Genomic DNA, 26,425 nt, shown 5'->3' with positions numbered 1-26,425 from the left:
TCTCTGTTCTTAAAAAGACTTTGCTGAACGTGCAGTGTTTGTCTCAGAAGCTAGTGTATTGAGCTGGCCACACAACAAGGATTCAATTACATCTTCTGGAAATAAAACAGGGAAGGAGGAGAAGAAAACAAACAATAACAACAACAACAACAACAAAGATAATATATCCAGGCTAGATTCCAAAGAAATTTCAGGATAAATAACCTGTGAAACTGAACTGTAATAATTTTGAAGATCAAACAAGTTTCATTTCCTATTCAACCAGCAAGACAAGGTATAGATGCAAAAAAATTAAGTAGTGGGAGTGGATATAATTTCCTCTCTGTACCCATAATTTCTTTTTTCTTGTTATGTTTGGCTTCAACTTCAGTGGCATGTCTTTCTGTGAAAGCTGTTTCCCATCAGTATTGCTTAACCAAGCAAACAATTCTTGCACAGATGTTATGCTATGATCACTATATAAAATAGGAAAGAAGAAAATACTGGTTATCTCAGAGTAACTTTCTGAAATTTAGAATTATCTTTTCCATGGTAAAGCAGGTATCTAGGATGTGTCAGCTGGAACATTCAGCAAAATGAAACTTTTTTTCTTTTTTTTTTTTCTTTTTTTTCTCCCCTAAGTGCATCCAAAAGATGACAACAATTTTTCCCAAATATATTATTATAAGAATAATGTCACCAAAACAGAAGATATTACAGACTCTACCATTATACCATATTTATAGTATAACTGCATCATAACAGCCTCATTTTATATACACATTGAGGAAATGTTAGAGTTCTCATTTACTATCAGATAGGAGGTTTAAAACACAAATGAAGTTTATTCAGATCTCCTTGTTCAGAAAATATTAGCTGTTCATTTCATGAGAATAAAAGCTGCAAATCTCTGGATCATACAAGGTAAGGATACAGCTCCAGAGCTGAGAACCACATAATTATTCAAGCAGAATTGGGTATCAAGCAGAAATAGGATGAAGTGGATAGCTGTGACATTCAATGGGATTCATGAAAACCTTCTATTGTTTTCACAAAAGTGAAAATTCTGGGGGAAAAAGACAGCAACTGAGAATTAAGCATCTAGAAAAGAGGAGATGGGCAGTTTATCATTTACTGGCTATGAATTTCCAATGTGGAATAGGCATGAAATATTTCAGTAGAAATCCTGAGAGATAGTCCAATTGATAGAATTCTGATAGAGAAAAGGACAAATTGATGTAATTCCATAAATCATTAATTCATTCTGACTGTTGTATAGACAGGGTTAATTTACACTGAACTAAAAGCAGAAAAAGGCCTGAACGACTACTTCCATTCTCCAAGACAAGCTCTGCTTTCCCCTCATGACCTAGATTCACTCTGTCCAGGAAATAATGAATTTAACTATTAAAAAGGGCCAGGGTAGAATAAAGATGAAAGATTTTAAAAAGTTCAAATTCCAATTTGTAGTTTGACAGATAAGCAAAATATGGAATGATAGATTGATAATATCCTGGCTTCTTTCCCCTTCTTCTCCCTCCTCCTTTGCTTTTTAAGTCATGATAAAAGCAGTAACAGCTGAGGTTAAGTTGCTGAGTGGGAAACCTCTTTTGGATGAAAGCCTTTCCATTCCTCATTTTGTTCAATAGTAAATAATTCAGGTTTGGAAAGGATTTTCCTTAGGAACTGAGCTGCAGAAAAGCTAGATTTCTTTCTGCCCTGAACATAGTTCATTTCTAGAGATCCCTTGGGCATTTTGATGTTCTGTTTCCCACCCTTCTCTGCTCTCTAATGTGCCACTTCATACTGTATGCATGGAGGTCTTTGCATTGAAAATTCCATGCTCATTACAAGGGGTCGAGGGTGGTGATTGTGTTTGTGGACAGGGAGGAATGAGGAAGATGACATAGATGTTCTTTAGACGCTGGTGTTTATAGAATATTTGCTTTGGGTTGTCAGGCTTGTCTCTTCAGATCTGTGCTCCAAGATGGCACATGATCCAGGAGGACAGCCAACCTCCTGTTATTTGGGCTATTCAGTCTAGTAGAAATTTCATAAGAATTGGTAACAGAAAATAAGCTCGTCACATCCAAGTTTGATACCCATCATATTGAGAGTAATGATGCATGAAATGGTTTAAAAAATTGTTACTTAAGTGTCCTCAAGTTTCAAAATCAGTGCCAGCCAAAAAAAAAAAAAACAAAACCAAAACAAAAAAAACAAAAAAACACCACTATCTTATAGGAGGAAAAAACACTATTCCAAACCCCAGAGTTTGTAAAAAACAGGTAATAGTTTTGTTTAATTAAAATGTACAAAGCTATATGTAAATTTTCCTAGGAATTGATTCCTGTACAGTAAATATAGATTATAATTCCCTAGAATGAGCTATCCATTCTAAGACTTCTGAATATAGAACTGTTTTTGTTTTCAGAGCAATATGCTAATTTATTACTTTGTAGATTGTGTCTGACATCAAAAACAGCTATACACTCTGCTGCAAGTTCCGAGCAAATGTAGGCTAGAACCAGGAATTAACCTGAAATGAAATAAAATAAAATACAAGTAAATATTAACTTTTACCTCATTATAGTCCATACTTAAATTACACATTTCTAAGGAAAGCTAAACTTAAATGAAAAAAAGAGATTTTGACACTCAGTCTTCTCTGATTCAATGACAAATCTCAGGTCAGCTCAGTACTGTTCAAACCTACCCCAAGTTGCCTGACATAAGGTTTACCTATGGGTAAACTACCCATTCTGTGAAAGTTACATTTCAGATGAGAAGATGATTTTTTATAAAGAATTCAAAAAATAGTATTTGTTGATAATAAGTTGTTGGGTTTTTTTTTTATCTTGGTGTTATTTCAAGAGTTATTTCTCATATTGGTTTCTGTTTGGTTTTTTGTTGCCACCTTAAAGAGACTGAAGGGATTGTCAACTAATTATCCTCAGATTTTGCATATGATCCCAGCTACACTGGAAAAGCGTGAAGAGCAAAGATAAGATTTCACTGGCATTGAAAAGGCTGAGGTTGAAAAGTACCATTTGTTACTGTTCTCAGACCATCACAAGGCTCAGTACTGTAAAACACACTTCACTCATTGATCAAACACCTTCTCAGTAGTTCTTTTTTGTCTGGGAGAGGTTGGTTTTGTTGTTTTCGTTTGGTTGGGGGGGGGTGTGTGTTTGCTTGTCAGTTTTATTTTTCTTTTTTCCCAGTACACTTTCAGGTACAGCTGTGCTTCCCTAAATGCCTGGTAGGTGGATCAAGGGAAAGAGTCTGGCTTTCTATTGTCTTCTGAGACAAACCAATCAACAAAATACAGCTGGAGAATTAAATTAGTGATCATGATGAGTCAAGGTGGAAAAAGTAGCCTTTTGGGTATCTGGGCATGCTGTGGATCACAGCTGAGGCAAACCAAATTACTTTTTTCCCACCAAAGTCAATGTAAGTATAGTTTTTGGTGTGTGATTTGTTGCTTCTCCTGTGATGACACAAAACCCCGTCTTTTTTTAATTGGAGTAGAAATTAAGATACACAGTTAATAAAGACACACATCTGCATTCCTCTGAAAAAGAAATGTTTGTTCCTTCATCATCCTCTGTCTATAGAAAGGTAATTTGAATTTTTAAGGCCAAATATAAGACCCTGGGAATTTCAGGGAAATAATTACACTTAAATGAAGAAAAAGAATTTTGAAAATGTGAAGGAAGAAACAATATTTGTTGACCAGAGAAAAACTTCCCTGCTTGCTAATAGTTCTGGAAGCATAAGGGTACCCATCAGTCAAAATGATATATACATTCCCTTGGCCACTTCATAGTACTGACCGTAACCTGTTAGCAATGGTGACCTGATGTGGAAGTGTCAGTGCAAGGCTGGGAAAGGAAAGGAAGAGACAGCAGAATACTAACAGTGCTACAGCCCCCAAAACATAGTAATATTTCTTGACAATTATGTATCCACGGAGGAAAAAGTCCTAACTGAACACTGTAAGCCACCAGCTATGTTTGTCATGTTTGGGATGCTGTAAATTAAACTACAGTCATAGTTCTAATGAAGAATGACAAATGTTGCATGCAGATTGATGGTGGTGCAGGTTGTATTTTCTCCATAAAAAAAACAAACCCAAACTTTATAGGTAAGGCCTACCAATGCCAGACAACCACATCCCTGGATAAGGGCAAGTTCCAGTTTTTCTCGTAAACCAGATTAAGCACCTAGAGACTTCATAAATGCAGAGTTCTTGTATAATTTGATCTTTGCTAACAGAACTGTTACTATGTTTTAATTACCTTCATAGACAGGTTATTGAATTCATTTCAAGCTTGATCTTGTGTAATTCCAACTTCTAGCCATTTTATCTCATGACTTGTGTTAACAGCTTTGAAAAACTCCATATTCTCCTGCTTTCCTGTCTGTTAGTACCTGTAGACAATGATTAGTTCACACCTTGGTCGTCTTCTTCTTCAATACATAGAACATCTTGAACCTCACTTGTAGAAGATTATTTTCCTGCCTAGAGCATTTTGTATCCTTGAGTACCCTACTATTTCCACATCATTTTCTGAATATGAATTCCAAAAATTCACATGCAGTTCTATTAACGGTCTTACTAGAAGCAAGATTGCTTACTGGTTTCCTCCTGACAGTCTTTTTTTGTTCCTTTGAGAATAATGAATTCTTTTGTTCAGGTATAGTTCACAGGGATCACATACAGAGAAATATCAGCAGTAACCCTTAAGTTGCTCTTTCCCGCAACTCAGTCGCCTGTGCTATCACATCTCTAGTGATGACCTGAATTCTGCACTTCCATATATGTTATCCTATTTTGGAAGTATTTTTCTGGGTTGAGGCCATTGAAGCTGATAATTCAAATAATTCTGGACCCATTTCCTATGGTCTTCATTTATCTGTAGTGTGTTTGTTATCCACTTGAAAGGATTAAACACATTGCTTATTCATTAATTTTCTTGACTATGGGCAGACCTTGTGGCCAGAATTACTTGCCTTGGGGAAATGAGTTAAGGATGTTTTCATTATTTCACGAGTTCACATAATTCAGTGGCTGGAGGGGTGGGTTATTGGGTTATTTCAATTAGGGCTCCTGCATTTAATAGGATGGTTTCAGCATGTGAGATACCAATTGGCTACTGAGAAAGCTGTCTGCAGTTCTGGTTTCTTCAATACTAGAAGCCATCTAATAAATAGGAAAGAGTTCAGAAAAGACCAGCCAAGATGATAAAAGGGCTGATGCAATATGATTTATGATGACATATGACTATGGCTATATCCAAACAGCTCTGTCAACCAGTAGTTCATGATTCTTAATTGTGCAACTTGCATATGTATATAGTGATATAATGTAAATGGGACTGAATGCAGCTGCAAGGGTTATCTATCCAGCTTTTCCCATCATAATATCCAGATGATGAATACCCACTTGGATAAGGCCAGTAAATGGGCTGGTCACTGCTTGTGCCACTTTAGCACAGGGGACAAAAAATTTGCAATGTTTGAAGGTAAAAAATATCAAGAAAAGACAGTATGTTTTCCAAAATTCGAGGAGAAAAGGGACCAGAATTGCTTAATGGAGAGTAATCTGTTAAGTGATAAAATTAGAATTAAAACATGTATAATCAGAGATACATGCTTCAGGCCAGACTTCCTTTGGCCAATAGGAGCAGTATATGTTCTTAACCATTTGCTTAAAAGCAAAGTGGAACAGATTGTGGAATAGTCTTTGAAACAAACAGGTTGGTGAAAGTTGTATTAATGTTATTGGTTTATGCTAATTTAAGATAGAAGAAAACGTCATAGTAGTTGAGCATCAATGAGCAAATATACCTGTACAGAAAAAGCATTTACAGTCTTCAAATTCTTTTACAGAGGAGAAGGAATGCTGTCATCCTCAAAATGTGTTGAAAGTCATCAAGACTTGTGGCTGATGTGGCATTACTAATGCATATAAACATCATCGTTATGTTCAGACTGCTTAAGAGCGATCCTAAGGCTGATCACAAGACTGGACTTGTTTGTTGTGTACTAAAATAGTCATTTAAGTTGCCTCACACACAGCTAAAGAACATCCTTTAGAGTAAAAGGGCTCCCGTATAAGTGGGAACATGCCAAGATGGCAGCCTAACGGTAATGGCCACCTAATGCGTATGTTGGGTAGCGGCGCAGGTGGAAGGTGAGTAGATATGTTAGCTCACACCTTGCAAAAAAAAAAACAACCCTATTCTCAGTTCCACTGAGAAAAATGGCATTTATCTGTTTCAGACCTTCATCTAAACTTCTATGTGAACAATGTTGTCAAGTGATTAGAACTCATGGAAAACTGCTTGCTATTAAGAGATGGGAAACCTTCTGGCCTGTTCCTCAACAACAGGAACTATCAAGGACCCTCCTAGTTGCAACCACACACAAATCTGCCATTTAAAATGCCCAGATAGAAGTCTCAGATAAGGGAATAAACACTGTTTCATGACAATAACTGGGCACTGTCGGTATCTTTGCTGTAAACAATCTGTTGAGGCAGCCACAGGAACTGTTTTCCTTCCAAGCCATCCCTGCTGCCGAGCTGAGCCATCTGCAGCATTTTGGGCACATGCTATCTGCTAGAATTTGGATGAGATTAAATCCATTAGGGACACTCTTGAAAACACAATTAGGAAAAATCCCCCCTACCCCCCCCCCCCCCCCCCTTCTGTTGCTGCTTTCATCTCCTTCCCTTCCATACTTCCAATTTTATTTCCTTCCATTCCTCTAGTAATCCTTTTCCACTTGTAATTTGTTCATTGACTTTAATTAGTCTCCCTTTATGCCTGCAAGCCTTTCTAATTTTCTTTCCTAGAAGCTAGAAGACTCATCATGCTCACACAGCTCCACTGACGGGTATCGAGTGTTACCAAAGCCTTGCGCAGGGTCCCGGTTTCAGAGGTCTCACTGGCTTAGGAAGACACATTGCTGCAAACGGTAGTGATTTGCTCATGCATTACCCTCACACTAACCGGATCCCAGCGGCGGCACTGGCTAAACCCACTTTATTTCAAATTGTGTGGAGGAGTTGCCAAGTTGGGTTATTGTGATTCTGGCCTTCAAAGGAGGTGTGTTTTCAACTCAGCTACCTGCTGTAAAGCAGTGTTTTATATTTTCATTCAGATAAACCCATTTTTTTTAATCTATCCATTCAGATAACTATTTCAGGCTACTCAAAGGTGGACCCACAAATGGTTATAAGTTTTAAAAATTAGTTTCATAAGCTTTTTCAAAGTAAAAAGCTATAATCATCTGACAGACTGGTGCATGTAGTTCTTCAGTTTATAGTGACTACAGTTATGAGAAGAGCTATTGTTTGATTCTTTTCCTTGCAAACGTATTGAAGTGCTATGCAGCTTTGTAATTCTCTAATTCTTGTCCCTTTTCATATACACAAGATTAAGGAACTCTAGTTGAAATTCATGTTTTCTGTCAGATCCTGTGATTCTTTTAGTAACTTTACTAGTCTACTACCTGCATGGCAGCAGGTTGTGTTACACTGAACTGTTGTCTGCTGAACTGGATCTGCAGTGTCTTCACAGAAATGTCCATTTAGCAGCTGCAAAATATGTACCATCATTTCAGATTTTTACTCAGAATGTTCAAACCCCAGTATTGTCAAATTCTTGATTGTTTCAGATCAGCAGAACTCTAGCTTAAATGATGAATAATGCCAGAAAAAACCTTTCCTCTTCTCTAAAATTCTGTCTGGAACTCTCTTACCTAGAAATGATGTCCCTTTCTCAATTTCAATAAAAAATAATCGTTAGACATTTTCTACACAGTGAATAATCTCACTTGGGTTGCCTGTTGACAGGGTCATCTGTTCTTTCATGATACAGAGTATACCAGAGGTCTGCTTTGTACAATATCTGCCACTGCATACAGCCAAAGAATGTATTTCTGGGGCTCATGAAGTCTCCTTATGTTTGTAGATATGCTCCAGAGACACTTTATTTCTCTACTGGGAATAGAGAAGAAGGAACTATCTATCACAGTAATCAAGTAGCTCCCCAAGAGCTCCAGAAACCTGGTTTCCTAAGCATTTCTTTCATGTAGAGCAGTTTCAGTGGATTTTCCAGTGTCTAATAATAGCTGTGCATTTGCATCATAGTCTCTCTCTCGGTGTGTGCTGTGTTTACTCATCTGTTTTTATAAAAGTGAAGTCAAAAGACCCATTTTTTAAAAATCTTTCCTCCATGAAAATGGACCAAGACACTTAGAAGTTATTAAATGTCTGACATAACAAGTAGTAAAGCATATAAGCTTTCACTTTTTTTTTTGGGGGGGGGGCAGGATTCCCCTCCCCCCCGGCGGGATTTCCCCCCCCCCCCCCCCCCCCGATAACGTGCTCAAATCAACAACTGGCTTTGATATTTTGAAGTTGGAGAAGTGGTTAGGAAAAGAGCAAAACAGAAGATACAAAGGAAACAAACCAAGTAGTGGGAGAGGGAAATGCAACAGAGGTGAACAACTGAGAATAGAGAACAAGAAATAGAAAAACCAGAGGCGTAGGAAAAGGTGGAGAAAATGGAACAACTAGACAAAGATGAGTAAAAGCAATTGTAAGAGAGTAAAAAGACAGAAGGAAAGGGCAGTAGTTCATGCTTCAAAGAGCTTTTCACTGTGTTTATCCTACTAGATGCTACTGGCCCGTGGTTATATCCCAACATCTTCTGCAGGTACTGGTGTCCAAAGTGAAGAGAGGTCACATCAGTACATCTTTCTTCTGTCTCTCTGACTTCCAATCTCATGTTTCTCACCCACTGGTTTTCTAAAATAGGAAACTAGGTAGGCTGCAGCACAAATCTTGGCACTGCCCTTTTTCCCTCAGCTCTTCAGGTTGCTTGCTTTAGCCATGGGCAAGGCTGCGTAAGTCTAACATTGATATAAATTTATAGAGTGTTAGGCAAAGCAGTGCTTCTCTTGTGTGGTGGTCTTACAATCATCCAGAACTGAGAGGATTCTGTGGGTCCCAGCCTTAGCATACCTAGCACTGAGTGAAAACAGTGGGACACCAAGCTTTTGTCAGATTCTTCTCTGTTCTTTGAGGAATTAGATCCATCCATACACCAAAACCTCCAATAAAACAACAAATCACAGTGGTACCAAAGATACAATTCACTCAGTACCAGTGGGAAAAAAAAAAAAAAAAAAAAAAAAAAAAGTTCTGTTTTTCCCCTATCTGGGAACAAAATATCAAGATGCAAGGCAAAAATGTATATATTTATATATTTTTGCTTATTCTTTGTGACCCAGCTGTTACCTTCACCCGCATTCCCTAGCTTTTATTGCTCTTCACACCTGCCTATAAAAAAATGGCTACATCCCTGTAATCAAGTGTGGACAAATAGCGGTAGGAGGAAAAATCAAAACAAAATGCCAGTGATTATAAACAGATCTAAATGCACATATCATTAAAACATGGTCATGTAAGATTTAAGTGTAAAGTAACACACATTTTCACTCTTTAAGGGAAATAGTTGTTTGTGCCAAAGTGTTATTCAAAGAATTTTAGAAAGCTCTGCAAAGCCCAGTGAGATAACCACTTCTACTGATTGACGGTGACAGTGTATTTCCAGAACAGAATTTGGTGATTGAAAGCCTTTATTCCTCAATGTCATTTATGTAAAATGGACTATGGATCAAACTAGTTTGCGAAGCTGCATCATAAGTTTCTAAAGCCACACCGTACTTGCTGGATGAGTATTAGTATATAAAGTTTCAAGTATTTGTTAAACCAGTTTTGTATGTTGGGTTACCTTAGAGTGGTGCAATTCAAAAACATTAATAAGCTTGTGAAATAAGTGTATTTCTGTTTGTGTACAAGCAGGAAAAATGTAGAAATTAAAACATCTGTTCCAAGAAATTTTGAACCGTTCTCTTCTGGACTCAGACTATCTCAAACGAGGTTGATAAAAATTGTAGGCAGCAAATACTTCACAGGGTTGGAACTCATGGAAATATCTTTGGCACCACGGATGTTAATTTAGTCAAAACAAATAGCAGGATGTGGACTGGGAACATATTAGATAGGCTGTAGTAGACATGATTGCTCAGGAAACGACCTAGGTAGATAGAATACCAGCTTGCACTGTGATGGAAGTTCCTGAGGGAATCAAAGGTTTCTGTGGCTCACAGTTCAAGTTCAATGCAATAAACAAATACCATGAATAATTCTTTTCAGGTTTAGTGCATAATGGGTTGCTAAAAAATCATTAAGAGTTTGGTGATAGAATTACTGGCTTCTGAGTTCTAATTCGTTCCTCCCACTTTTTTCTTGCAGGCTCTCCCTTCAAGCATATGGTAGAATTTATGAGGGATGTGGGAAATGTAAAATGCCACCTGTTTATATTAGTACATTGTGTGGAGCCCATGCTATCTTTCAAAATTCTTTTTATCTTTCTCGTAAACTCACTTTAAGTGTATTCGCTGCTAATAAAATATTTTACCAGGAATATGACAGTGTTGGAAGGCTTAGATTGATAATCTAATGTGAAATACCTTATCTGTTCCCAATTGAGGTTCTGTTGGGGGTTTTTTGTTTGTTTTTTTTTGTTTGGTGGTTTTTTGTCGTTTGTTTGGTTTTTGTTTTGTTTTTGGTTTTGGTTTTTGGTTTTTGGTGGGGTTTTTTGTGTTTTTGTTTTGTTTTGGTTTGGGTTTTTTTTTTTTTTTTGTATTTCTAATTTATTTCTGTATTTGTATTAATTTCAGAATGTTTAACATATGGTGAGTTTTCCACCATGGCAGATTTGGGAAACTTACCTATCTGCAGAACCATCTCTAGCTAAACTGATAACCAAATACCTATTTGTTTACTTTTGCACTGGAAAACCAAGATCGGATGGGTCTTATTTGTTTCCTCTGTGTCTTCTGTGTCATATCTGTTCAGCTCAGTGATTACTGTCAGTATTGTGGCATTTAAAAGAAGAGCTGAAGAGAGAGTAGAAATGCAATTTGTGTTCTGTGCTGCCTCACATATCACAAAGAAAACTGGCAGCTTAATGCAGGATCTTTTTTTGACCTTAGCAGTAGAGCAGAAAGAATACAGCTCTTTTTTTCTTATACTGAGAGTTCCATTCTAATGAATGCATCTTAAAAGGGAAGCCGCTCACATTGGAGTACGTGCAGAGGGGAGGGAAACAGCAAAAAAAGATGCAGTTAAAAAAAAAATCTGCATTTGTTCCTGTTGTCTCTTTGAAATTACCACAGAATGCCTTAACCCCCATTTTCTGCCCTACCCACTTAAATATCTGTGTTAAAACAGTTAAAGCAGTGCATGGCTAAATGGGATGGAGCAGAGACGGGAAGATGTAGGAATTACTCCAGTAATTTCTGAGATCTGGGGAGAAGTATCCAATAGTTTTGTGTCCATCAAATATTGCAGAATTTGTAACAGTATTTGCAGGACAAATAACCTCATGCCTGTTTCAAGCTTGATACATTATGGAAGAGAACAGTTGACAGAATAAATGTTCCTGGGTTACAAAAAAGTTTCTAAAGTTTAAGATGTAAGTCTTTGGGTAAGCAATTACGGAGGATTGACCCCAGTCAACAGCCAAACACCCACCCAACCACTTGTTCACTCCCCTTTTGTACAGCAAAGGGAGAAAGGGGAAAGCGAGCAGACTTGTGGCTTTAGGTAACAGTTTAATAGATGAGGCAAAAACCGCGCACAGAAGCAAAGAAAAATAAGGAATTTATTCACTACTTCCTATTGGCAGGCAGATTTTTACCCACTTCCTGAAAAGCGGGGCCTCAGCACACAGGATAGTTACTTGGGAATACAACTGCTGTAAGCGTGAATGAACCCTGCTGCTTTCCTTGAGCTTTTATTTCTGAGCGTGATTGACACCATATGATAGGGAATATCTCTTCAGTCACTTTGGATCAGCTGTCTCAGCCATCTCCTCCCAGTTTCTTGCCTACTGTTTGCAGGGGGCAGAGTGGGAAAAAGAAAACAGGCCTGCTGCTGTGCAAGTGCTGTTCAGCAATAGCCAAAATGGTGGTGTGTGATAAACACCAAAACATAGCACCATACGGGCTGCTATGAAGAAAACCAGCCCAAGTACAGCAATTTATGGTCTGAAAAGAAGTGAAGGTTTATTTCTTCGTTGTTGTTTGTGTCTGTGTTTATGTCCTGATAACCCTGTGTTGGTACTGCCATGCTCTGTTGTTGAATTGATGTTGGAGGCCACAAAGCCAGTGGGGGCTGTGGCTATTTTCCTTCTTCTTTTTCTATTTGTTTATAATTTGGCTGAAAATCAATCTGTTGTTTCTTTGTTTCTAAACTTGTTTTAGAAGCATTGTAGCTGGAATCTAACTAGCGATGGGCATCTCGGTGGCGTGGGGGTGTTTCTGCTGTACACCTTACACAGGTGGGTTATTGCAGGACACCTTCGCAGTGCACACGTGGTGGTTTAGAAATATTTGCCATCCAGCTGCCTCACATGTTCCTGGGGAACACCACGACTGAATCCAGCTGAGTCTGATGGCCAGATGCTGAGGAACTTATGGAGTTCCTGTAGCTTTTTCTCACAAGAGGAAGTTCACGGCGTACTACTTTTCTACCATACATATGTTTATGGCATAGTACTTGCAGTTGAAACAAGGAATGGCATATTTATAGGATCATTAATTCATCACTGGCAAAAGGTGTGTCAGTATCCATGATATTTAACGCCACTGCTAGAGTACCTATCATTCCAAGGAGACTTAAACCAGTTTGAACTGTCTTTCCTGGAAGGAATCTGTTGAAGCCGATGCTGCAGGCCAGCATGGCAGTCATTCTCCACACCAGATCTTCAGTTCTCAGCCTCAGCTTTCTGCTATTGCACAGTATATGGAAGTCCCTCTGGGAAGCCAAAATGCTTTTGAAGTCTGAGACTATTGAGTTCAGCTGTCCTGTTGCAGTTCAGTAACTCTGAGCCTGTATCAAACACACACAGAAATCAGACACAGTGCAGCGGGGCTGAGGCAGTGGCACGGGTCAGCAGCAGTCTCCCAGGCAATGCTGGTGCCATGCAGAACAGACACCAGAGCAGGACAGCAAGGTTGCCTTCACACAGCAGCCCTCATCAGCTCTGTCATACTGGCTGCAGTTCTCAATGCCCAGGTGGTATTTTTTCAGTGTGATGGTTTCTTGGTCTCATTAGGATTCTTGACAAATCTTCAGATCTGTTCCATGGCAGGGAATGGCCAGTTCTGAATGGTGATTCCCAAAGGCACGTTCTCACCCCTCCCAGTTGTCAGTATCAAAGTATGCAGTGGACAAGACTGACTGGAGTGCCTGTTTCAAAGGTAGAGGAGATTTTGTTTCTCTTTTGTTTAAGTTAATTTGATAGACATAAATGCAATAAAATATATAAAAAATAATTTTTTTTTCACTATTTCATTTGATCTAATGTGCTGCTTATCACTGTAGCTTGAGGCTGTGTATTTCTGTGTTGATTCCTCTGACAACATCTTGGTTCATACATATTTTAAAAAACTGGGTGTCTTTTTGTTAGTGTTTGGGCCTTGAGAATTCACAAAAAATTTGAGTGAATTAGTAGTCCCCCAATCTAAGACGGGATTTTAGTTTTCAGTTTTTAAATACATAAATCTGTATGATTAATGATCTTATAATTTGCTTATAAATAAAAATAAATTTAAGCTGCATGATGTGTGGCAATCATATCACTGGTACTGCTATCGTGGCAGCTGATGCATAAGCTGGTGGAATTCAGATATTGCAAGCTTAATACATGCATAAATGCAAATATCTTTCTGGTTCAAGCTTCCTAATCCCCTGAACATGAGGCCACATTGCTACTGATTGTCTAATGGCAAAAAATTCCATTGGAACACAGAAGCTTAACCTTTCATCTGATATCTGTATTTTATACTGTGTTTTACAGTCTAGTGTATACCTCACCTCTCTGTTTCTGTTTCCCATCTGTAGAATGAGACCAGGAATATTTGCCTTGTTTTGTAAGTAGGCAACTTTAGGCTGCAGGATACTCTTTGAAAACTATTAAATGATGCACCTTAGTAGATATTTAAGCCACAAGGGGTCATTATGTGCAGCACAGTTCTGTGACTTGTACCAGGTGACAAGTTCTTTGAACGTTTTCTAGCAATTTCTTCAGAGTCCATGTCATCTCCATGAACAAATTAATAAAATGTGATAAACATTCTGTAAAGATGTTACAACTAGAAATGATGATTCAAGGAAAGAGAGTCTATCATACATTTTGGTAAACTAAGCAATCAGTGAAATCAGTGTGTATCTCCTCAAATAGAAAATAAACTGGGAATGCCTACTTGCTACAAATATTGAATTATTGAACAAATGGGGGTGGGGGTGGGGGAGGTGGGGGCAGTGATGAGCACAGCCAGCTGCTTCTTGGCCATGTTTTGGGCAGGGCCCAGTACTATGCCTCTTCTCTGAGAAATTGCTTTTTTTTTTTTTTTTTTTTTTTTTTTTGTCAAAAGACACATAACAGTTTATTTTAAACCTTGACAGACTTAAATGTGAAATGACTAATTAAGTGTTTGAGATTCAGGTAGCATTGGGATTTGCCAGAAAGAAACATCCAGGAAATTCCGTGGGCAGAAATTTAGGTACTAGTGCTGAAATTCACCTTGCCTAATTTCAGCTTCTGAAAGCATTATCTAAGTCTAGATATGTAGGCGCTTTTTTATACCTGGTGAAGCGAGGTGCACAATCCTAGGTACTTAATGCTTTCCATTGTTTGAGAGAAGCCTGGATGCCCAGGCAACTAGGGTAACTAGTACTGAAAGGATACCTGGGAATGGCCAGAGTTCAAATGTTGGTAAAGGTGGCTGTAATTGCTGTGAAGAGTGCTTGAACATAATAAATTTTGGTGTCCAGGACCAGTTCCTATTATTGTAGAATTTATCAATTTTTCCTCTTTTTTATGTAAATTGTATATGATGGTTTCATTTAAATTTGTTTTGAAGATTTTTTCCTCTATTAAAACCATCTATAACTTCAGTGATAATAATGCTCCCCTTTAAATTGAAAACATATAGTCTGCTGGTTGGTGTGGTATATCTCTTTCTCAGACTTTAATCCACCAGGTATGGGAGACATTTTCAGTCCCCAGTTTAAGCAGCTTGCTTCTTTTAGCTCATGCAGACTGATGAATTTCACTTTGGAGTTCCCTGCTCTAATACAATAGCCTTTAACATGCCCAGAGGTGAAGCTTCCAGTTACACTTCACTTTTATTGAAGCAAGTTAGATTTATGTTTTATTATTATTATTATTTTCAGTGAGGCAAACAGTTAAGCAATTTCTGTCTTCCTGCTATCTTCTTTTAATCCATTTTCCAACTGACCAGTTTAGCTTCTAAACATGAGAAAACCATGAATCAGTTATTATTTCGAGAGTGTTAATTTTGTCCGCAGGAGACACCTTAGATTTTTGTAGAATACTTTACAAAACATATGTTACTGCAAATTCCTTCAAGGATCTCATAAAGGAGAAGCATCATCACAAAAAAACATCTCTGTAAGGAATGCTTCTAATCACAGGGTAGTGAAGTATTCCAGCAGTGTAGGACTGAAGGTAGCTGACAGGATGCAAGGCTTTTCTTTGCTTACATTCAGGCAGAGAATTCTTACCAGATAGGTACTTGATATTCATAGTTTCACTGAAGCAAGTCAACAGTTTCAAAATGGTATCACCATATTTAGAGAGTTTGGTGAAAAATGAGTCAGTGCTTCATGGAGCAGGCGTATCTTCTGACATCGATAGCATTTTGTCTGCTGTGCTTCTCACTTTCGCTGGCACTTGTTCTTGATTGATCTCTTGCTCTGTGCCACTTGATTCATCACGGTCAGTGATCCAAGGGCATGAAAAATTCATCCCAAGACAACAAATACTTTGTAGTTTATGATATTTCTTTCCCTTTGGACTCAAGCCAATTAATTCCTCCAGAGAGCAGAAAACTTATGGAGTATAGAAATCCTGGCATTTCTGTGGAGAGAGCAAGTACAATCATGTCTCCATTTTCTCATGCAAGAATAAAGATAATGTGTTACAAAGCTGAATTTTCCAAATAATAACAAAAAGTAATTTGTCTAAGGGAGTAGGTTTTGCAAAAGAATTTATTCCTGCCCTGATGGTAAGAACCACTTAATACTGAATTTCCAGAAAGATGTAAAGACCTATATCAACAACAATTTTCTTTTTAAAGAAAATTCCCATTTTAAACTATCTGTCTTACTTAGATAAATAAATTCCAGCCTGTTTTGGTGTCACTGTGCCTTTAGTTATTATGATACCTACTCATCTACATAAAAAACTGATGTTCCATAAGCAGAAGGGATCCACAGTGTGTATTTGTTTCTAAACTTGCAGTTGAGATCCAGTTTTTTCACCAGTTTTCAACTTAAAGCAGTGGGGTAGTGTTGTGACTGTAGATACTTTGGAGAATCTGAAATGAAAACTAGACTATCAGCCATTATTATGTCCAAGAAATGAATACAGAGCTCCCAAGCCACAGGACATAACCTTATCTCCAAATTTACCTTCCCTTTCTGGGAGTTCAATTTGCACATTATCAGACTTAGACATTGTGGTATTTGATAAATGTTGTCTGATGGCTTTTATGTTATCTCCTGTAAGACAAAGTGGCATCTGAAACAATCAAAGAGACAAATGAAGTGAGAACTTTGCATAAGAAACAGATGATACGTAATTTAAACTATCTAGTGGCTGACTACAGTAATTGAGTTGAACAAATTACTTCCCTGAAAACAAGTGGTGGAGTCATCTGGTGCAATATGAGTAAATAGCTAGTGCACATGTGTCAGAGCTGAACATGTGGTGCATAACTGAGGTAAGGGAGCCCAAATCATGCATCTGCTCATTCCTAGACTCTCATTACATCACCTCTTTGTCCATGCTTCTCTTTGTCTCAATATATTCAGGTTAAACAGATAAATCTTGTCAGTTTTTTTCTATTGTGTGAAGAAGAGGAATATTTCTCTTTACATTTCAAAAGCTGTGTCACATTAAAGTGCTTCTGTCACTGAAAGATAGGACAGCTCTTGTGATGTTCTTTTGCCTTATACTTTTTGCCTCATACTACATCTCTAATGCTTCTAAGAATTAATATTGCTTTTTTTTTTCATATATATATTTGTGCAGAACTGCTCCTGTTTATTTTTCACAAAGTTTCTCTAAGTCTTACGAGAATAATTTATTGGAAAATAATTGATCTTTACATGTGTTTTACATGTGTTGAGGGAAAAGGAAGCAATGTTCTTAATGTGGCGGCTCTGGAGCTGGCATGAATCTATGCAGTTCTGTTAGGGACACTACAGATCACTTCCAGTCCTCCTTGACCAATACTATGGTTAGCATGAGCAGTATCCTACTAAAATTTCTAAATAATCATTACTAAATATCATTACTAAATAAATGGATACTTCATGAGGTGACTGGCTTTTCAAAATATGATATGATGTCATGCCTGTCACTCTTTTAAACGTGATCACCTCCAAAAAGGAATACCCGTAGCCATACCAGTGAAATGGGTCAAACAGATTCAGGTTTCTATTTGGTCACCTATATTTGAAGTCTGCCTGTATCTGAATATACATTTTCTCTATTTAAATTTTCAGTGATAGATCAGTTCTGTCACTGAATTTCTTGATGGCATTTGAAGCATCCCAGGATGCTGCTTGCCCTCTTGGCTGAGGCTGCTACCTCACATCAAGCCTGCTACCAACCAGCACCCCTAGGTGCCTCTTCAGGGCTTCTCTCCACCCACTCCTCTCCCAATTTGGACTTTTGTCCAGCATTACTCTGCCCCAAGTGCACAATCTGGCATTTTTTCATGTTAAAATTCATGACATTGATAATTGCCCAATTCTCCAGTCTATCTAGATCACTCTGCAAGTCCTCATCCCTTGAGAAAGTTAACCAAGATGTATCTTCTCATAGTATCCAAAATTTAGTCTCTACTCATCCACCAAACCCCACCTTAAAAATAAATGATAAAAATTAACTGTAAGTACAATTTGCTGATTTTTCTATTTTTTTTTTTTTTCTCTACAGCAGCTATTGGACCAATCATAAGGATTTCCCTGACTTTTTTTCTGTATCTACTCCTGGCCAACCATATCAGACCCCAACATTCAGTGCATAGCCAGAGCTCAGGACAAAAACATGGAAAAGCTAAGGCCCTCTAAAATGGGACTAGCATTGAGAAAGGTATCAGCATTTAATCTTCACACTTGGCACCACATAAAGCTGATTAGCAGAAAGATAGCCTGAATCAGATCATGTGCATGCTTTTATACAGAGTGACTACACAGGTTTCCAGAAGGCTCCAGGGAAGAGAAATTCAAACCACCTATCCTTTGCAAGCCTCCAGACTCAAAGCAGATGAAGTCTGCTCCAAATGCTGTTTAATAGAACGTTGATACAGCTACAAAACATGTGGAGAACATTAGGGTCAAGAAGGTCCCTTTATGAGATAAGAGATTGCTACTGTCAAGTCTCTTGAAATGTATAAAAATAAACTAAAGCCCAATCTCTGATAAATATTGTAAGTTTCAAAACTGATGCACAGTTGCTTGAAAAACAGCTCCTTACAAAAATCAATTCAGTAATTGCAAAATGCATAAAAATACACTGTGAACCTGTCTTATCATTATCCACTTGAGAATATCAGACTTTCAAAGGAACGTAAAAAGAAACAAACTCTAATAGTAATTCTTTTAAAGCAATAATGTAAAGAATCAATAATATGACACTCCATGTTAAAAAATAAATTGAAAAGGTGACTGTGCTCTTCTGAATATTCTGTGAGTGTCTGGATCAGTCTGACTGAATGTCTGAGAAGCTGTTTGTTTGATTTTCCTTTCTGTTATATAAACTTGTGGTTAACATGTTGGTCTCAAAGGCCAGCTGAAGATAGTTACAAGATTTATGTCAGCTTCTCTGGGCTATGAACAAAGATGTAATGCTGAACTTCTCTATATTTAACTGCACCAGAAGCTTCACTTATCTTTCTGTATGTATAATTACTCTTAATCTTTCTTCGTTCTCAAAAGTTTTTCCCATGCAGTGATAAATACACAGCAGAAATACTACAGGATTTTGCTGCTGTCCTTTGTACGCTAACACCAGATAGGAAACAAGTTACAGGCTTATGTGAAATTCAGTGACCTTCAAAAGACTAATTTTTCTTTATGAGTTGTACAAGCTTTGTATAACTACTTGGAATTAATAGAAGTAAAATTTGTCCATTTTGAGAATCCAACAATACAGCAAAAAGACAATTTAGTCATTGAGAATTCATTTTGAAGGGTAAGATGATGAAGTCTACGTAATTCTTTCAGAAGGTTTTAGGTTAAGATTCAGAAGTCTTTCCCTATTTAGAAAAAGACTGACCTCTTTAAGCATATTTTATGCTGGCTAGAGGTGGGGGTTTGGTATTTCTTGAACTGGGCTGCTGTGCCCTTATTCAAAATCTAATTGATCAGTTGAAAAATCCCTGTAGGTTCCAACAGGCTTTGGATAAAGTGTTACTGCAAGATGTTATCTTCTATTAGAATGGATATCATATAAGAAAACAGCTTTTGGTCATGAAATGCAAGTGTTTTAGATCAGATGACACCACTTTAATGTGTAGTTTCTATACTAATGAATCCACTGTCAGCTCTCTGCAGTTTGGAAGAGTTGGTCAAACCATGGTCAAAGATTTTATGGGAAGCTGAATCACTTTGCCAAGGTACATAATGGTTGGAGAAAGCGGGGTGGAAAATGGAGGTATCAGTGTGGGACTGATAGAATGCTAAACAAAATAATAAATTAAAAATACAAGAGCAGCATTCTGGTAATTATCATATAAAAGTAAAATGTTAAATCAGAGAGAGTATTAAAAAGAAAAAGCTGAATAAAATGCACAGACTGTTTCAAAGAAATGAAATAAATCATTTTCCTGAAAGCTGTGTTCTTATTTCATATGAACACAATCTTCAAACAACTTGCTTTTAAAAAGAGGGGTAAAGAGAGGAAAGACTGAACAAAAATGGCAGGGGGAAGGAACAGTTCACATGATTCACACCCTTTTCTATTTAAGGAACATTTATATTTATTTATTTGCAATATTTAATAATTCATCCCTTTATGCTTCCTATGTAGGTAAACCCAGTAAGGAGTAAGAAAGTAAGTGGCTAATCAATTTACCCAAGGTTTCTGCTCAAAGGAAGTAACTTGACATAGATCTCCTAAGTCAAATTCTACTACTCTCTGCATGGGACCATCCTTCATGAGACAATTTTCAAATGACAAGGTGCTGACACATAAAATGTATGAAGTTGCAGTGTGAATACTTGAAGAATTTGCTCTGTGACATAAGAGTTTACCAAGGCTATCCTACCTGAAGGAGAATTAAGCCAAGCAGATTTTATGCATTTCATTCCCTGAATGTTGCTTGGATTGTTCTTAAGTGTGCATCAAGTGTAAATTGTGCCTCTGTCCCATTTTGAAGCAATGGAGAGGCACCCAAATGACAAGTCTCAAGAGGCAGGTTTCCCAGGCAGGAACAGTACCTACTGTTGCCTCTGCCACTTAAGAGATCTGATTCAAGAAATTTGAAATCAGCTGAAATCCATTGATTTGAAGGGACTTCATAACTAAGTCGTAAAATAGCACTGCTACATTCTTCTTAGGAGTGTCCAGAGTTGTTAAAGTATGACTTCTAAAATCCTTCCTATGTCCTTTGCTGAAGTAGTTCTGAAGTTATGAATCACCAAAGAACTTAGATGAGAATCAATTCCAGAACCACTTACTTCTCAAAAGGTCCAGAAGCAGATGTGTTTGAGCAGATATATTAAAAGGGAAATTGAATGAAAAAAACTTCAGATATTGGGAATGGATGTTTCTCCAGGCAACTGAGATAGGGTTTGGAAAGTTGAAATTTTGGGCACAAGCATTTAAAGTGGCATTCAGGCCTACCTTCTCTGAAAATTAAAGTGATGACTTGTACTAACGTTTATGAGCACAAGTGCTTTATGGGAGTAAATCTATGAGCCTTTATTCTTTTAGATATATGCCACATGCTCTGCATATGAATACCTGTTCATACACAGTTTATACATCTACTGAAAACTGATCTTCAGACCAAGCACTCAAAAAATCCAACAATTGAAATAAGAAATGATTTATAGTACTTTTCATCTGCTGCTCAATGGAATAAATAGAGGTGATTCCATAGACTTGAATGAATATGGAGCAGATCCTAAATTAGGGAAAGGCTTTGGACAAGAAGCCCATCGATTAAAATAATGGGATGGTTGAAACCTCCTCTGTTAAATCAGCTCAGCATCTAAACTGGGGAAAAATAAATATTATTCTGCATGTAAAGACAGTGATAGTTGTCCAACTACATATGATAGAAAGCAAAAAGGTACCTACTGTAAGGTACTCAACACAATAAATGAAAATAAAACCAAGCAAGATAAACTTCTGCTTTCCTAGTTGATTATCTCTTTTTCAGAGCATTGTATGAAAGAGTATATGCCAGCTGATTTTGACATGAATGCTTTGTCTTTACATTGCAAGGTAAGGGACACATTAGCTAATCACTGATCTATTTCTTAAGTAATCATTAAAGAAATGTAATCATGTTTCTATAAATATAATGGTCAGTGGTAGTTATTGCTCTGCTCTTGGGACAAGCTCATCCTTCTTAAAAATAAATTGGCTCTGTGTGAGCCAGGAGCAATCGTTATTTTGAGCTGATTTCAAGCATCTGATGGAGAGAAAGCCTCTCTAACACTCCACAGAGAGTTAGCAGAAGAGAAGGCTATGATTAACAAGCAAACTTACAGCTAAACTGAAATGACATTGATTGACAGTGACCAACACTTGAAACCAAGGAAAAAAAATTATTTCCTTTCTTATGAACTACTCATTCTTTTCTTCCTAGTCAGATACACCATGGTCACTTTCTCATTCTTCGATTCTGTTTATGAGAGATGAAAATTGCTCCTGTAAAAGTCCAGGATTTGTTAATTGTTTTTCCACAAAACAATTGCCTTTTTAAACAGACATTTTAATAGTGTGGCAGAAGCTCTAGACCATCCCTTCTTCAGACCCATTTTAAAACAGATTTTTTGCTTATGGAAATGAAAACATTTTTTCTGTGTTTTTTACGAGGCAAGAGAGTGATATTGCACTTTCCACTTGCTATTTTATCTTCTCATTGATAATTGAGCTTGCTGACAGGAACATATTAGCTTCTGGCATGGATAAGCAGCTCAGAGCTCATTAACCTTGTGACTGGTATCTGGGACCTTTTGGCCTAGAGCATAACCGTGGACAGCCGTAAGCTCCTGGTGTTTGAAAGCAGCTTTACAGGCTGTGTTGTTTGGTGCTAAAGACTTCATTGATGTGCTCTTGGTACAAACATCTATTGAAACTGTGCCTGAGCAGGTCCTGTTGCCTAAATTATTTATATGTGGTGGGGTTTTTTTTGGTTGTTGTTTTCTTGGTTTTTTGGTTGTTTGGGTTTTTTTTATGTCCTAACTTTGTATATGGGGTTAAGATATACAGCAGTATCTGTATTTAATTGGCAGCATTTATTATGTCTCCAACTTTCTTTTCAACTAAACTCTGCATAACTAAAAATTAATTATAACAGAAATTACCACAGTAACTGTTAAAGGGACACATGAGACTCAAGAGCGATGCTCAGGAACTAGACTGCATGATTTGTAATCTATTCTTTATAAAATGAGTATGATTATACAATGCTGCTGCTTTGAGCAGGATGTTGACTGTTCTTCCTGAGGCATCTTCCAAACAGAATGATTTGATAATTCTAAATACAGGGAAAGGCAACATATCTAGTACAGCATGTCCAAAGACTGATAATGAAACTTCAGGAATCTAGTTTGTCCTGGTGACTATGTTTTGTTGCTAGATGATCATCTATGTCTTCTCTTTGGCTATACCTCTTACAGTGAAGATTCTTCACAAATATTAAAAAAAACCCAAACAAACAAACAAAAAAACCCAAAACTACATAAACCCCAAACCAAACTACTCAGTTATCTTGTGAGAGAGAAAGTAAAATGAATGTATGAAAATTTGTCTGTGGATCTTTTCAGGTCTCAAGAGAAATGTGCTGTGTATCTTCATAGCAGACTTTTAGCAAGGAAGTGGAAAATCTTTGAAAATGGTCATTAAATAACGTTTTAAAACTCATACAGGCACATATATATATATATAAATATTATATAGCTTATATAAATTGTCTTAACTTACTAATTTTTGGAAGGTATGTACATGATTAGAATTTCCTGATATTGCAGATGAGTCTGTTTTCAATCACTTACCCTGTCACCTTCATAATGAACAATTTCTTTATATTTCAGAATCTGGCCTTTCTTAGGTATCTCATGACGCTTTTAGCTATCTTATGACATGTGTCCTAAAATGGAGGTATCTATCTCACTTTTTCAAGTCTTGGACATCTACAACTTTGCAATTGTCATCAGCCTGTGCAGCTCAGCGGGCCTGAAGATTTTATGTCTTTCATGTTGCATTGCTTGCCTTGCCATGAAAATGGTCATGTAGTCTTTAATAACAGGATCAAAACCTAGAAGGATCAGAGAGGAATAATTCTGTAAAATTGTTGTTCTATAGACTCATTAATCTTTCACACCATTTTCTTCTGTCTGAACTATTCTGAAGGAGCATCACTAACCCAGACTAATAATGTGCTAAGGCAGGGACAAACTATAATTACATAGTGAGATATACCCCTGCAGAAAATGTAAAGTAGATCAGCTTACAGAGAGTTCCTCTCCAAGCACCGAAGGAATGTGTTTGCTTTGTTCAGTCAGAAAGGGGAAATTCTTCCATTCTTGGAGGAAGAAGGAGGGAACAGCTGTGTGCAGCACCGATCAACTCAGCTGTTCCTAAGCACAGCGCAGATGCTGCCTGCTAATCTACCAGCCAACAACTTTCCATCTTGTAACCTTTCCCAGACAGATAGCTGATCGTTAGGAACAGTAACCATTGTATATGCTGGTGTGCATTTGGACTGCTTAACTCTTGTTTCTTAATTTACTTCTTGCACTTCACTGATTATACTGCGAGTACTCCAGAGTGGCATATTTTAAGCTTGGGCACTTATCCAAGACACATGCCGTCTATCTTTGCATATTCTGAGCTGCTAATACACGAGGAAAATCTTTCCTTATTTTGTCTTTTCATTATTTTGTTTTTCAGTTTGGTCTTCTTGAAGTATAGCACACTATATTCACCATAATCCAGATAGCCTTGGATGCAATCATATTAATAGCACACAGAATAAAACTGATAGACAAACGTTGACCCATCAGACACAACATGGTCAATTGTTCTATATATGCCAATCAATTGGATCAATCTGATCACCTGTAAAATGGTCCTATATATCTCTTTTCTATTGACGGATGTGCTACATCATGACAGAGTAATGACAGAGGGTAAAATGGATCAGCATTGGCATATGTCATCTTGTATTGCTGTTTTAAATATTGAGGAGATACATCAAAAGACTTGCCATGTTGTCATATATTTTGTCATTTATTTATCACTGATGTTCTTAAAGACAAAGTTAAGATTCGAATATAATTTTCAAGGTGAATTTTATGGCAACAAGGTCTTGCATGGACTGATATGTAAAACAGAGACATTCCCAGTTCCTGATGTATGATATAATATTGTCAGCGTTAAAAATCTGTTATTTCCTCATTGTTTCCACATCCAACTTATCTCTTATTGTGTACTCTGTGTTATCATATTCTTGGGTAGTAGGTTACTTGAAGAAGAAAGCAGGATTTTTGTCCTTTGTTTTTGAAACTAGTCAAAAGCAGTTACCTGACAGATTAGAAGTCATCTTCTTTCCTAGACAGAAAAAGTTATTAATAAAGGAAGATTATGCACAGCACACACACATATTCAGATGTACACAGTCATGAAAGTAACAAGCAGAGAAAAAATACTTATCTCACCATACTGTTCATGGATCCCACTGGAAAGCTATCACTGGTACCTGTGTAAACATAATCATATATATGTCTCTTCGGACCTGATTCATGTACCTCACAGCATTAGAAGAGCCCCATATGTTTCTTGAATTGTCAGCGAACACCAGTCCAGCACATTCTAGTGAAATGCTAAGCTGCTGGAAGGTATTGAGTTGCTAAATCATCAGATTTTCAGAGCTCTGCGTACTCTAGAAGGTATTTCCTACTAATATTAGGCTAATCCTCCAAGTTTACTGTGTAATCAAGTGGCCTACAAACCAAAAACTTGCCTGGGTTTTTATTTAAGTGTGAATTTGTACATCACAGTCTTTAATATTTCTGAAGATGTTTTTACTATGAAAATGGTTATATACACGTGTAATATTAGCCCTATAAACACCCATGATATTACTGTGTTAGAAATAAAACCAAAATAGCATGCAGAAACATAATTTTCTTAATTTGGTGAATTCTTTATTTTGAAATCTGTTTCAGCAGTGAAGTGAGCATAAATAAACTGAAGCAGGAAAAGCAGTCACACTGAGGATCATGCACCTATCTTCTATAAAAGCTTCAAGAGGCACAGTGCTATCAGATTTGACAATGTTAAGTATTTTTCTGAAACTATATCTTGTTATGTAATTAATTTGTTAGGCTGAGTAAAATGGCATCATTTAGTAATGGGAGCTAAGAAAAGATTTGTTATCTACAAAATAAGTGCACATTAGCTGGAAATGCTTCGGTAACAGAAAAAAGAATAATGTTTATCAGAAAGACCTTTTTTGAATACCAAATTCACCCTGAAAAGGCTGGATTCTAATTTTCAGTATATGCATCTTCAAATTTTGCCTAGTCCAATATTTAATGCTGGAAAACAATGACCTTAAAATGAAAAGTCTGTTACGATCCTGTTTTCAGTGATTCAAAACTGTCTTATAAACTTTTTTATGGGATGAATTCTCCATGCTTCAGAACGAACTCTCTAAAACACTTAAACACACGGTCAACTGTAAGTGTATGTCTAAATTTTACTGAAAACAATTTCATAAATACATGTTTTTATACTTGCATAATCAATTCTTCAAAAGTTTTTTTGAATAATCTTTATAGCAAAGACTCTTTTCAGGATTAGGTCCTGCCAAGATCCGGAAGGTCCATAATTCTGCCAATTTTAAATTCGTACCACAGGTTTATGCCAATGTTGCTTAGGTCTGATGTCTAGAGGACAAATTGTTTAATTATTTTAGTGAGAATGTGGCAGAAAATAACCTCAAATGCATATATTTTTAAAAGTTTCTGGTTTGTGTTGGCAGCTTTTATCTCATTTGCTCCACCAATGATCTTTTCAGTTTT

General features: G+C 37.1%; 1 protein-coding gene across 1 annotated transcript in view; it reads left to right on the top strand.

Annotated features, from left to right (window-relative positions):
• RIT2 (Ras like without CAAX 2) overlaps positions 1-26,425 on the top strand; it is a 178,735-nt gene that overhangs the window by 823 nt on the left and 151,487 nt on the right. The window lies entirely within an intron of this gene.

This window comes from Falco peregrinus, chromosome Z (assembly GCF_023634155.1).
Source record: "Falco peregrinus isolate bFalPer1 chromosome Z, bFalPer1.pri, whole genome shotgun sequence".
Classification (NCBI taxonomy): Eukaryota; Metazoa; Chordata; class Aves; order Falconiformes; family Falconidae; genus Falco; species Falco peregrinus.
The sequence above is the reverse complement of the archived record's forward strand: the minus strand, read 5'-3'. Positions and strand labels throughout refer to the sequence as shown.